Below are 14,499 nucleotides of genomic sequence, written 5' to 3'. Positions count from 1 at the left end.
GATATATATAAGATGAATAAACAGATTTAGATGTTAATTAAGTAAAACACCATCCGATGAGGCCAGTAGCATTTCCAGTTGGACCCTCTCCGCCCAAATGGTCTTGTCCACTGGATTTGGTTTTCCCAACACCTTCAAAACTAGGCATGTTGCCAGAGTCTTGATATCACCATCACCACAAATGTCGACCCTTGTAATGTAAAACCACATCAAGAACGCTTAGATCCACTCACCCTTCAATAATCCTACCTCTATAAACAAGAACAATAAGAAGCAGAGTACAAAGAGAAATAATCAATTTTTTCCAAATTTTGAGAGCGCCATCAATCTTGGTGACCCCATGTCAATGACGATCATCTCGAGGACAATCTCCTTTGTGAGGCGGACAATTGCATCCACCATCGAGTTCATGTTGAGCGCCTTCATCTCCGGGACTGAGTCAATCATCCCAATTTCCTTCAATCGCTTCACTCTAGTGGCTACAAATAGTTCATCATGCTCGCAAGAGCCCACCACTGACTTGGCCTCCATTGGGTTCGGATGCTTGCATGATTGAGTATTATGGTTGATCGACACCAAGGCCCAGTTAGTCACCATGCCGGCAACTCTCTTTCACGATGAGGTCCTCCACCGCAATGGCATTGAAGAGCTTAACATTAGGAGGGTGAGGAGGCGACTCATGATGGTGGAGGTGAGGAGCATAGCATGCTTGATGATGACCAAAGTGTCTTGCTTGACATGGGGAATGCCGAGCTCGTTGAGGAAGAGGACGATATGGTGGAGAAAAGCTGCCCAATAAGCCAAACCACCACCACCAGGGGAGACCGGGAGATGGACTGCTCCACAACAGCAATTTGGACAGAGGAGTCAGTGGAGATCTCATATGTGCAATATTTATGAGTATTATAGTGATATTATTATGGCACTATTAATTTTATAATACAACATATAATAGCTTAGTAATATGTTATATCATGTTATCATGCAATTAGTATTATCATTTGCCGTATGTGCAATATTTATGAGTATTATAGTGTGTTGTGGTTAAAATTTGGCCTGAGGGTGACCACGCCGGAGGAAAACAAGAAGCCTTAGCCAAGACGGAGAAAGAGAGCTACCTCCTGCGCTCCAGGGTACCTACACAAAGCCTTGGCTTGGAATTCCGGCGAAGGCCCTCTGATGGCTAAGTTAGCAGAGCTTTTGGAGTGCCCTTTTCGGAAAAAAGTTTCTGAGTGTTTTTGATATGGCTTATTTATAGTTCTCACAAGGGTGCCCAGGTGGCTGCGGTATGGTCCATCCTCATCATGGGAGGAGATGGTCTCGGCCAAGTAGCATGTGGCCAAGACCAGAGCTCGCTTAAGGCACACGGTTTGGGCAGTCCTTGTGCACGGCATGGTATTAGCCAGTGTGGTTGGGTATGGCCCTTGGCAGGTGTGGCAGGGTATGGCTCCTAACAGCAAGCATATCCTGGCGTGGCCAGCAAGCAATGGTTCGTGGAAAGGGGCTGGCTGGGCTGGGATGTTCGGCCACATGTGCAGGTGTGGGGGGGCGCGCGAGTGCGGCTGCGGGCGAGATCAGCTCAGCCTTTGGCGGTAGTTAAGGTTGGCCTGGCCTCTGGTTGAGGTCGGCTCGGCCTTCGGCGGGGACTGAGGTCGGTCTGGCTCTCAGCGGGACCGAGGCCTAGTCTGCTCGGCTCTGAGGTCTGCTCGGCAAGAATTAAGTGGTTCCATGCTAGAGCAGGACGATCCATTTTGCCTCCTATCATAGTGATATTACTATGACATTATTAGTTTTATAAACACAACATATAGTAGTTTAGTAATATGCTATCATGTTATCATGCAATTAGTATTATCATTTTTACCAATATAGCATATATAATAAAAAATATTATTTGAGTTTTCTATTTCAACATATATTCATAATATAATGTGCAAACAATACATAGTATATCTTTTTGTTATTAATTATACTATTATTGAAAAACAATGCATACTATTATGGTATTATGGAATTTATGATATAGTATATTAGCGTAATATAATGAAAAAGTATAATGATATATAACTATGTATTATAATGATAATATGTTGTATATATTCTTTGATAAATGTTAATGATGTTATGTACATAAAAGTTGATGCATATTGTAATGACATAGCTGTCTCAATTATTTGTAAAAGGGCAACTTTACTAGAGCAGTTGCAGGCCTCCTGAAACCGCAATGGCACTTACAATTGTTAATTGCAGGCGTCCAAATGAAAAAATAGTTTCCATTATCTGCAATTGCAGGCAAACCAAATAAATACCAACAAAAAGAAATATGATACTTTCACTCAGCAAATTCTGTTGAGACAAGTGGAATCACAAGCAATTAAACAACCTCTAAACACACAGAAAGAGCTGGTACTGACCCTGTGAATTATAAAATTGTATACATCTTAGCAATCCTCACATTATTCCTCCATCATTTTGTTTTAGATAGCACTTCCACACCTTTATTGTTCGAGTTTTAACTTTAAAAAAAAATAATTTTAAAAATTAAATATGCTAGCTTTATCTTCTAAATTTTAGATGGTTTAAAAACTTTAAAACTCTTATCCTTTTCCTCAGACGCTTCTTTCAAAAAAGTTACAACTCTTTTGAAAAAAATATTAGTTCTAGTTTCCATAGAGATACAATATTTCTGAAACATCGCAACTTCAAAAATACCGTATCATATCGGTCACTGAACAGAACCTATAAATAGGCTCTCGGTCCAGTGGTTTCAAAAAAAACTCAATACACATTACTACTTCTCTACTTTCTAAGACGAAACAGAAAATTCTTCTTTTCTCTTTTTTTTCTCTTCTTCCAAACCATTTTCAAGTTTTCCTTTTCATATCGGCAACTGAAAGAGTCAGTCGGGTTAAGCTTCTCCAGCGATCGTGCTCGTTAGAGAATGATCGAGCTGAGCTGAGTTGTTGTACCTTGAGGACGAGTTCGCCGCAAACCTACACGTATGAAGTGAATCACGCTCTTAGGATAATGAATATCACACGCCTTGATCTAAGCAAGCTCTTTTCAATTTTCTAATTTTATTTTAGTAGATTATTCCTTTATAATACTTCTATAAAATAAAGATATAGCAGTTTGTAGGCAAAATATTTCCAACAGTCTAAAAACGTAAGCTTGATTATAGTAAAACTTGTTATATATATATATATATAGTTATTTATCAAAATTTGATTTGATAGCATAGAATTAGATTTAATTTTAGTGTATAGAAACTTAAAAGCTTTAACTTCATTCGGAAGGTTATTTTTTTCACAAAAAACAGTCTTTTAAAAAAGTCATATTGCTCTGAAAATTATGCAAACAGATTTCTGCAATTTTAAAAACCATATATCAAATTTTCTGCATAATTAAAATCTTTGCAGAATTTTCTGAATCTTTAAAAATAGTGCAGCAATTTTCTGCAGACAAAATGAGGATAGAAAAATACTGAAGCTGTAAAATCCATATAGATTTTCTACAACATTAAATTTTGTGCAATCTATTTTCTACAATCTTTAATTTCTGTGCAGAATTTTCTACATCTTTAAAATTTATGCAGAAAACTTCTATATTTTAAAAGTTGTGTAGAAATTATTGTTGCTTTAAAAGCTATGCATATTATTAGTTGTTCTCAAAATAGATATTGTTGCTTTGAAAAACATGCAGAAATTACAAAGTTATGTTACTCGTTATATTTTTTAGTATGATTTTTTAATTGTATTGATATTATTGCTCTTTATTGTACTTATTTCAAAATCCAGAATCTAATTCAAAATCTAACGAATCAAAATAGTACTAAGAAAAAAATAAATCGGAATATCCAAATTCATCATAAATTTGTAAGACAACTTAAAAAGAGTAATATCATTTTCTTGAAATTTGTCAAGTATGTCAAGTACGAGAAAAACTTGGCAAATAAATTAACCAGAAGTTTGTCTAGGAGTGAAGTCCTAGAATTATCAAGGGAATGGAGCTTAAGCCCACTATTTGGTCATCGACTGTGGATACCCAACCTTTGTGATTGGAGATCTCCTGAAGAAGATTCAATGTGATAGAAATGAAACCGATTGAGTGATCGTGTTAAAACATATTTTTCGAAGTATATCTCCTTCCATTCCTATGATGAGTGCTATTATCAATCTAGAAAGATTGCGTTATACTCTTAATAAGTCCAAAATAAAATATCTACAAGGTATTAGGTCACAAAGACCCCCGGAGGACTTACCTATATGGGATTTGTCATATAGGCTATGACTAGGGTTTTGGGCTATAACCTTAATAAAATTCTCATAAAAAATCAAGGCACTAAGTGCGAGGCCATTAAATGGCGCTGACCGCATAAAAACCCAATTAATCCATACAATCTAAGTCAAAGGACCTAGTTCAAGGTCTAATCTATCATGGTTCTTTCAGACAGATACTATGTGAGGATGATAATGTTATTTTGATGATTAACAAGCAATTATCTAGAGTATATTATAAGTTAAATTGATACTTCATTTATAAGTTCATTACTCTCAGTATATTTGTATGAATTGATATAGATACATGTCTTTGTTCATTTGAATGAATCTAACCTTGAGATGCAGCAAAGTGTAGATTGAGTCGACCCAAAGGATGATTGGGTCGACCCCGGCACATCAAGAAGTCATTTGGCACACTTCTGCAAAATTGGCACAGATGAACAGTGAGTTGGGTCGACCCAAGGTAAGCATGAGTCGACCCAAACTTCAAGAATCTCAAAACATGAAAGAAATATGTTCTCTGGATTTACTGAGAGGGTCGACCCAAACAGTGGTTGAGCCGACCCAAGCTTGAGTCGACCCAAACCCTGAGAGGGTCGACCCAAAGGCAAGACAGAAAGGCAGACAGAAAATGGTTCTCTGGAATTACTGAGAGGGTCAACCCAAGAAGAAGTTGAGTCGACCCAAGTGAACTTTGAGTCGACCCAAAGAATGGTTGGGTCGACCCATGGGAAGGAAGGCTGAAATTTCAAGTTTCTGTGTTTTCTGAGAGGGTCGACCCAAGGAATGTTTGAGTCGACCCAAGTGAAAGTTGGGTCGACCCAAGGACAGGTTAAGCCGACCCAAACACGGGCTGAAGCATAACGGCTAGTTCTGCAGATGTACTTTTTGTCCTTCCCAAGGTCAGTAACGGCTAGTTTTTCAAATCTAACCATTGGGGCTTGTCCAAAGGATGTGGGAAGCTATTTAAAGGGGCACTATTCATCAGATAGAACAACTTTTGAAAGAGATATCAAAGAGTACACAAGAAAACAAAAGTGCCCTAATCTTCTTCATTCAAGTGCTTCATTCAAGAATCAAAGAAAGGGGTTGAGCAGATTCAAAGAGTCATCAAGAGCTCCATCCTTCCTTGAAGAGTGAAGCATCCTTGACAAAGAAGAGCAAAGCCACTTCAAAGCGATAAATACTTTCTAACTCTTCTTTGTAGTTAATATTGTTTCATTTGCTCATTTAGGAGTTTGAATCTTTCTTTTTGTTTGTCGAACTATTTGTAAAGGTTCGTTGGTGAACCCGTAAAACCAACAAAGGTTTTTGGTGAACCCGGAAAACCAAAGTGTAAAGGTTCGTTGGTGAACCCGTAAAACCAACAAAGGTTTTTGGTGAACCCGGAAAACCAAAGTGTATAGGTTCGTTGGTGAGCCCGTAAAACCAACAAAGGTTTTTGGATTGTGAGCCCGGAAAACAATCCAACTGTAATCCGCGAGATTATAGTGAATTCCCAAGGGGTCGCTTGGGGAGTGGACGTAGGTGCTAAGGAGAGCACCGAACCACTATACTTTGTGTTGTTTGTGTTGTGAATTGCCTTAGCTTACTAACCATCTATTTGACTTGAGTAAGATAGTTTAAATTTAAAAGAAACCAATTCACCCCCCCTCTTGGCTTGTCACCTTGGGCAACAAGTGGTATCAGAGCAAGGTGCTCTAATAGTACTCATTGATCTCACAATCAAGAGTTAAAGATCATGACAACCCAAGTGGGATGTTCTATGAGTGAGGGGCAATCCACAAATAGACCACCTCTATTTAATGGCACAAACTACACATATTGGAAAGCTAGAATGAGGATATTCATTCAAGCTTCAGACTATGAACTATGGCAAATCATCACTAGAGGACCTCACACACCCACACTTAACATAGAGGGCACTATCATACCCAAACCAGAAATGGATTGGAATGAAAGTGATAGAAAATTAGCACAGTTAAATGCAAAAGCTATAAATGTACTTTACTGCTCATTAGATGTAAATGAGTTTAATAGAATATCTACTTGCACTACTGCCAAAGAAATTTGGGACAGACTTGAGGTCACACATGAAGGGACCAATCAAGTTAAGGAGTCAAAGATAAACATATTAGTACACAAGTATGAATTGTTTAAAATGGAATCTACTGAGTCCATAACTGAAATATTTACTCGTTTTACTGACATTATAAATGGGCTTAAGAGTTTAGGAAAATCTTACTCTAACTCTGATTTGGTGCGAAAAATTCTCAGGTCTCTACCAAGGAATTGGGAGGCCAAGGTAACCGCTATTCAAGAAGCAAAGGACCTCAACACACTACAGTTAGAGGAGCTTCTAGGATCACTCATGACCCATGAGTTGACAATGAGGCAAAATTCAGAAGATGAGGTCAAGAGAAGAAAGCCCATTGCTCTAAAGACTACCACCCCTAAACAACTAACTGAATCGGAAGATTCGGATGATGATGAAGAAATCGATGAAGAAGGGATGGCTGTGCTTGGGAGAAGATTCAGAAAATTTATGAGAGGTAAGAATAGGTTCCATAAAAAGAAACCCTTCCTTAAAGGTAACTCAAGCAAAGAAAAGGGTAAGGACAAAGAAAAGAAAAAAGAAACTCCCATTTGCTATGAGTGTAACAAACCCGGGCATTATAAGATAGATTGCCCAGATTTGAAGTGGATGGCAAGAAAGTTGAAAAAGAAGAATTTTATGGCTGAATGGAGTGAAAGTGAGGAATCAAGTTCGGAGGAGGAAGATCATCAAGAGACGGCCCAAATGTGTCATATGGCCAATGACGATGAGGTAGATTCTGAACTTGACTGTGATTTTACTGTTGATGAATTACATGATGCATTCTTAGAACTCATGGAAGAACATAAGAAAGTAATTAATAAAAATAAAGCTCTAAAAGAAGAAAATCAATCTCTCATTAAAGATAAGTTAAAATTGTCTCATAACTATGAAACATTAAGTAGGAAACTTACAAATGAAACCAAGAATCTAATTGCTGAAAATATTAAGTTAAAAGAAGATGCTGAAAAATATAAATCCTTGGTAGATAAATTTACTCTTAGTTTTACCAAATTAAATATGATTCTTGATAGCCAAAAAGCTGTATATGATAAGGCCGGTTTAGGATATAGAACGAATAGGAAACAAAAATTCTTAAAGAACATTTTTGTAAAAGCTAAAAGTGAAAATATTACTTGCTATTGCTGCAATAAGTTAGGACATAGAGCATATGAATGTAACTTTAGAAAGTCCAGTCAAAACAAGTTAAGTTATAATCAAAAGATTAAATTCAAGAAAGTTTGGGTTCCAAAAGGAACATAGAGTACTAACCCTAAAGGACCCAACTTAGTTTGGGTACCTAAAGTTTCTTCTTGATCTTGATTGCAGGTGTGTCTTGCAGCTGATAAAGTGAAAAAACGATGGTATCTAGATAGCGGCTGTTCAAGACCATGACCGGTGACGAAGATCAATTTGTCATCTTGGAATCAAAGAAGAGTGGAGTAGTAACCTATGGAGACAATGGTAAAGGGCATATCATTGGAAAGGGTAAAATTTTCATTGCTCCATCTATTTTTGTAGAAAATGTCTTATTGGTTAAGGGTTTGAAACATAACCTTCTTAGCATAAGTCAATTTTGTGATAAAGGGTTTAAAGTTACATTTGAAGCATCTGTATGCATAATCACTAATCCTAAAGATAATAGCATTGTACTTGTAGGACAAAGGCAAAGAAATATTTACTTAGTAGATCTTCATGAGTTAGGCAAGAAAAATGGTTTATGCTTAATTACTAATGAAGAAAAGAAAAATGAAACTAGTTGGCTTTGGCATCGAAGATTAGGACATGCTAGTATGGAATTAATATCAAAACTAGTTAAGAAGGAATTAATAAAAGATGTGCCAAAACTGATCTTTGAAAAGGACAAAATATGTGGACCATGTTCATTGGGAAAACAAACTAGATCATCTTTCAAATCGAAGAATGTAGTATCAACAACTAGACCATTTGAACTCATACACATGGATTTATTTGGACCTACTAGAACTACAACTCTAGGAGGGAAGAAGTATGGACTAGTCATTGTTGATGATTTTTCAAGGCATACATGGGTTTCATTTTTGGCACATAAGAATGAAGCATTTTCAGAATTTTTGAAACTATATAATAATATCATAAATGAAAAGAAACTCACCTTAGTAGCAATTCGAAGTGATCATGGTACGGAATTTGAAAATCAATACTTTGAAGAATTTTGCACTAAAAATGGAATATCACATCAATTTTCAGCACCTAGAACGCCTCAACAAAATGGGGTTGTTGAAAGGAAAAACAGGACATTGGCAGAAATGGCACGCACAATGTTGTGTGAGTCAAATCTTCCAAAGTACTTTTGGGCTGAAGCTATAAACACTGCTTGCCATATTCTAAATCGAGTTTTAATACGACCAATAACCAAGAAAACTCCTTATGAACTTTGGAAAAATAAGAAACCTACTGCAAAATATTTTAAAGTATTTGGATGTAGATGTTTCATCTTAAACAATGGCAAGGAGGATCTAAGCAAATTTGATGCCAAGTCAGATGAAGGTATCTTCTTAGGATACTCCACATCTAGCAGGGCATACAGAGTATTCAATAAAAGAACCTTAGTGGTGGAAGAGTCAGTCAATATTATATTTGATGAGTCTGATAGTGAGTCTGCTAGGAAAGAAAATACTGTTGATAATGATACAGGAATTATCGACTTTGAAAAGTTGAAAATTGATGACGTGCCAAATCAAGATAAGGGAGATGATTGCGTGCCACCACAACCCCAAGACGTGCCAAAAGAATGGAGGTATGCACATGGACATCCTAAAGACTTAATCATTGGTGATCCATCTCAAGGGGTAAGAACTCGATCATCTCTTAGAAATTTAAATGATTATCTTGCTTTCGTTTCACAATTAGAACCTAAGACTTATGAAGAGGCTGAAAAAGATACTAACTGGATAAATGCCATGCAAGAAGAATTAAATCAATTCAAAAGAAGTAATGTATGGACATTAACTGAAAGACCAAAGCATAATTCAGTAATTGGAACAAAATGGGTATTTAGAAATAAATTAGATGAAAATGGATTAGTTATACGAAATAAGGCTAGACTTGTAGCTAAGGGATACAATCAAAAAGAAGGAATAGATTTTGATGAGACATTTGCTCCTGTAGCTAGATTAGAGGCTATTAGATTACTTCTAGCATTTGCATGTTTCATGGATTTCAAATTATATCAAATAGATGTGAAGAGTGCATTCTTAAATGGTATTATTGAGGAGGAGGTATATGTAGAACAACCTCCAGGATTTGAAAATCATGAATTGCCAAATCATGTGTTTAAATTACATAAGGCATTATATGGATTAAAGCAAGCACCTAGGGCTTGGTATGATCGACTAAGCAAATTTCTGCTTAATAACGATTTTTGTAGAGGAAATGTAAATAAAACTTTATTTCTCAAAAGAAAGGACAAAAATCTATTAGTGGTACAAATATATGTAGATGACATAATCTTTGGTGCCACTAATGATACTCTGTGCAAAGAATTTGCTGATTTAATGCATGGAGAATTTGAAATGAGTTTGATGGGAGAACTAAGCTTCTTTCTAGGATTACAAATCAAACAAACCAAAAAAGGTATTTTCATTCATCAAACTAAGTATACAAAGGAAATACTGAAGAAGTTTGGGAATGAAAATCATAAGGGAATTGGCACTCCAATGAATCCTACTAGTAAGCTAGACAAAGATGAAAAAGGGAAGAGTGTTGATATTAAGCTCTATAGAGGACTAATTGGATCCTTGCTCTATCTTACTGCTAGTAGACCCGACATTGTATTTAGTGTAGGAATATGTGCTAGATACCAATCCGATCCTAAGGAGTCACACTTAAGTGCTGTTAAGAGAATCCTTAGATATTTAAGAGGGACTACCAATATAGGATTATGGTACTCGAGAGACTCCTGTCTAGATTTGCTTGCATATTCAGATGCTGATTTTGCCGGATGCAAATTAGATAGAAAGAGCACAAGTGGCACATGTCAATTCTTAGAAAATAACTTAGTATCATGGTTTAGTAAAAAGCAGAATTCAGTGGCACTCTCCATAGCTGAAGCTGAATATATAGCTGCTGGCAGTTGTTGTGCTCAAGTATTATGGCTTAAACAACAACTAGAGGACTATGGAGTTAAGGTAGACAATATTCCTATTAGATGTGATAATACTAGTGCCATCAATCTTACTAAAAATCCAGTTCAGCATTCTAAAGCCAAACACATAGAAATAAGGTATCACTTTATTAGGGATCATGTGCAAAATGGAAATGTATGCATTGAGTATATATGCACTGAAAAACAATTAGCCGACATATTTACAAAACCATTGAGTGAAGATAGATTCTGCATGCTAAGGAGGGAATTAGGCATATGTGATCCTTTTTATTGAAGAAATATAAAAGGGAGCTAGTAGTCTCATGATACATTCCTCTAACTTCAAAAATCTCATGAAACATGAGTCAAATTTGTTATCTATAGATTCCTTACTCATGTATCATTGTCCCATAAAGAGTTTATAAGGATTGGAAGCAAGAAAAACTTTTTAGAAGCAAAAAGGAAGAGAAAAGAAAAAGTTTGCACTTGGGTCGACCCAACCCAGAATAGGGTCGACCCAACGTTGAGTCGACCCAAGCAAAATCTTGAGTCGACCCAACATCGGGACCCCACTGTTAAAAGGGGACCCGAGAGCATTTCTAGGGCACTGTTTGCCCTTTGTCTTCTTCCGAAAAACCTAGTCCCCACTCTCCAATCTCCACTAAACTCCTCCAAACAGTAGATTTCCTTAAGATCTTGGAGAAATGGGACCCAAACGAGCCGTAGCCAAGAGATCCGGAAGAGTCACACGGATCCAACGGGAGGAAAGGCAACCTACCGAGCCATCTACGGTGTCTCCAGGACGTGAGGCACGTGCGGAGGCCCCTCCTCCTCCTTCCCTCTCAGTGATACTTGCAAGATTTGCGGGGAGGCCGGTTACTATGGGGAGAAGGATCCATTCCGAGTTCTTCAATCAAGAAGGGTTTCGGTTGTGGGAATGGATCCAAAGGCAAGGTTGGGAGTATCTTTGCTCCCTAGATGTGGTGATCTACCCCGGATTGGTTCAGGAGTTCTATGCCTTCCTCAAAACTGGTATGGGAGGGCTTGTTTCGGAAGTTCGAGGGGTTCGAATTCGAGTTTCCGAGGAGAGCTTGAGTGAGCTACTTCATCTACCCTGCATAGGAGCCACTCCGGAAAAGCCAGAAAACACAATGAGAGCTCTACAGTTGATCATGGAAAATGAGAACTTCGACTTTTCCACGAAGGTAATAGCTAGTTCTCTTTCCGCTGAAATGAGATTACTGCTCAATATGATAAATAGGATTTTATTTCCAAAGACCGGGAGATTCGATCTCATCACAGAGCGAGATCTAGCAGTGATGGAGTGTATGATTCAGGGGATTCCCCTAAATCTTCCGGCCATGATACTGAGACAGATGAGGAAGGTGATGTGCAGCAACAGGGTATCACTACCTTATGGTATGATACTCACCTTGATTTTTAGACAGCACAGTTTAGCTCTCGAGGAGGAGGCATCCAAGAGTCTACATCATACTGATACATACACTGCACGGACACTTATACGCATGGGATATGAGAAAGTGAACGGGCAGTGGATTCACACTGGAGCAGGCATTCAGGGTGAGGCACCAGAGGGAGATGCACCAGAGGATGAGGAGCATATGGATCATCCTACTGCACCCTCAGAGGCTGGACCATCATCATCCGTTCCTCCGACAGATACGGATGAGTTCTGGAGCAGGATGACTGAGCTCATGTCAGCTCAGGCGAGGACTATCACTGACGGACTGACGAGCTGATTGGACGCCCGATTAGACGTCATGTCTGCTGAGATCAGTGATCTGAGGCAGGAGATTGGAGCACTCCGAAGAGAGAGAGAGACCCATGGACCATCTGTGCCACAGGCTGCTGAGTCAGAGATTTCGGCACAGAGTCATCCAGCTCGTCGTGCTCCACGCCAGACACAGTCTCACCAGGCTCGACCTCCCCTCGCCACGTACACTAGGAGGATGAGGACTAGATCCCAGCCGTTAGAGTCTCCCTAGGTTGATCTTAGCATCTATGTTTAGAGCCTAGGCTAGATATCTAATTCTCATATGTATCTTGCTTTTATCATGTATCTTTAAATCTTGATTAAGGAACATTGTATCTGTTTTTTTTTTTGTTTTTGGACATGAATGTATGAAAATGTTCCTATTTTGATCAATGAAGTTTGAAGTTTGTTGTTTATTGCATCTTTCCCATGTATCTTTTTGATGATAACAAAAAGGGGAAGAAGTAAAGAAAGAGTATTTATTTATTTTAGGAAGTAAAGAAAGAGTATTTATTTGAGGAGAAGTAAAGATCTTAGGTGAGAAGTAAAGATTTTGTGTAGATTAGATAAAGCAACAAAAAGGGGAGAAGTAAAGATATCTTTAGAGTAAGTAAAGAAAGAATAATAAGAGCAAAAGTAAAGAAAGTTAAAGAAAGGAGAAGTAGAGAAAAAGAAATAAGAATTTATGCAAGAAAAGAGAAATAATTGGGCAAACAAATTAAAAATCATATAAGAAAGCTTATACATCTAAGGGGGAGCAATTTGTAACAATGAAATTGATTAAATCAAAAATTTTCTATCAAATTTCAGAATTTGACACATATAAATTCAGAATTTGGCACGCACCTCTCGCACCCCGATACATAACCTGAAACTCATATTTTATCTCAAATTTTTGAAGTTTCATCGCTAATAAATTATAAATGAAAGGGGGAGCAATTCAAAGAGTCAAATTGGCAACATTTAAATAATATAGGGGGGAGATTTCACTCTTATATATGAAAAGCTGAAATTCAGCAATTTAAACCCTTTTATAAACTGTTTTTAAAGACAAGTATCAATAGGCTTATACTCTTTATTTTGTAATCATCAAAAAGGGGGAGATTGAGGATGATAGTGTTATTTTGATGATTAACAAGCAATTATCTAGAGTATATTATAAGTTAAATTGATACTTCATTTATAAGTTCATTACTCTCAGTATATTTGTATGAATTGATATAGATACATGTCTTTGTTCATTTGAATGAATCTAACCTTGAGATGCAGCAAAGTGTAGATTGAGTCGACCCAAAGGATGATTGGGTCGACCCCGGCACATCAAGAAGTCATTTGGCACACTTCTGCAAAATTGGCACAGATGAACAGTGAGTTGGGTCGACCCAAGGTAAGCATGAGTCGACCCAAACTTCAAGAACCTCAAAACATGAAAGAAATATGTTCTCTGGATTTACTGAGAGGGTCGACCCAAACAGTGGTTGAGTCGACCCAAGCTTGAGTCGACCCAAACCCTGAGAGGGTCGACCCAAAGGCAAGACAGAAAGGCAGACAGAAAATGGTTCTCTGGAATTACTGAGAGGGTCGACCCAAGAAGAAGTTGAGTCGACCCAAGTGAACTTTGAGTCGACCCAAAGAATGGTTGGGTCGACCCATGGGAAGGAAGGCTGAAATTTCAAGTTTCTGTGTTTTCTGAGAGGGTCGACCCAAGGAATGTTTGAGTCGACCCAAGTGAAAGTTGGGTCGACCCAAGGACAGGTTGAGCCGACCCAAACACAGGCTGAAGCATAACGGCTAGTTCTGCAGATGTACTTTTTGTCCTTCCCAAGGTCAGTAACGGCTAGTTTTTCAAATCTAACCATTGGGGCTTGTCCAAAGGATGTGGGAAGCTATTTAAAGGGGCACTATTCATCAGATAGAACAACTTTTGAAAGAGATATCAAAGAGTACACAAGAAAACAAAAGTGCCCTAATCTTCTTCATTCAAGTGCTTCATTCAAGAATCAAAGAAAGGGGTTGAGCAGATTCAAAGAGTCATCAAGAGCTCCATCCTCCCTTGAAGAGTGAAGCATCCTTGACAAAGAAGAGCAAAGCCACTTCAAAGCGATAAATACTTTCTAACTCTTCTTTGTAGTTAATATTGTTTCATTTGCTCATTTAGGAGTTTGAATCTTTCTTTTTGTTTGTCGAACTATTTGTAAAGGTTCGTTGGTGAACCCGTAAAACC

The 14,499-nt window shown here is 37.8% G+C and overlaps 1 pseudogene; it reads right to left on the bottom strand.

Moving 5' to 3' along the window:
* Positions 1-294: 294 nt before the first annotated feature.
* LOC103716991 lies at positions 295-884 on the bottom strand (annotated as a pseudogene).
* Between the last annotated feature and the right edge of the window lie 13,615 nt (positions 885-14,499).

This window comes from Phoenix dactylifera, unplaced genomic scaffold (genome assembly GCF_009389715.1).
Source record: "Phoenix dactylifera cultivar Barhee BC4 unplaced genomic scaffold, palm_55x_up_171113_PBpolish2nd_filt_p 000051F, whole genome shotgun sequence".
Taxonomy (NCBI): domain Eukaryota; kingdom Viridiplantae; phylum Streptophyta; class Magnoliopsida; order Arecales; family Arecaceae; genus Phoenix; species Phoenix dactylifera.
The sequence above is the reverse complement of the archived record's forward strand: the minus strand, read 5'-3'. Positions and strand labels throughout refer to the sequence as shown.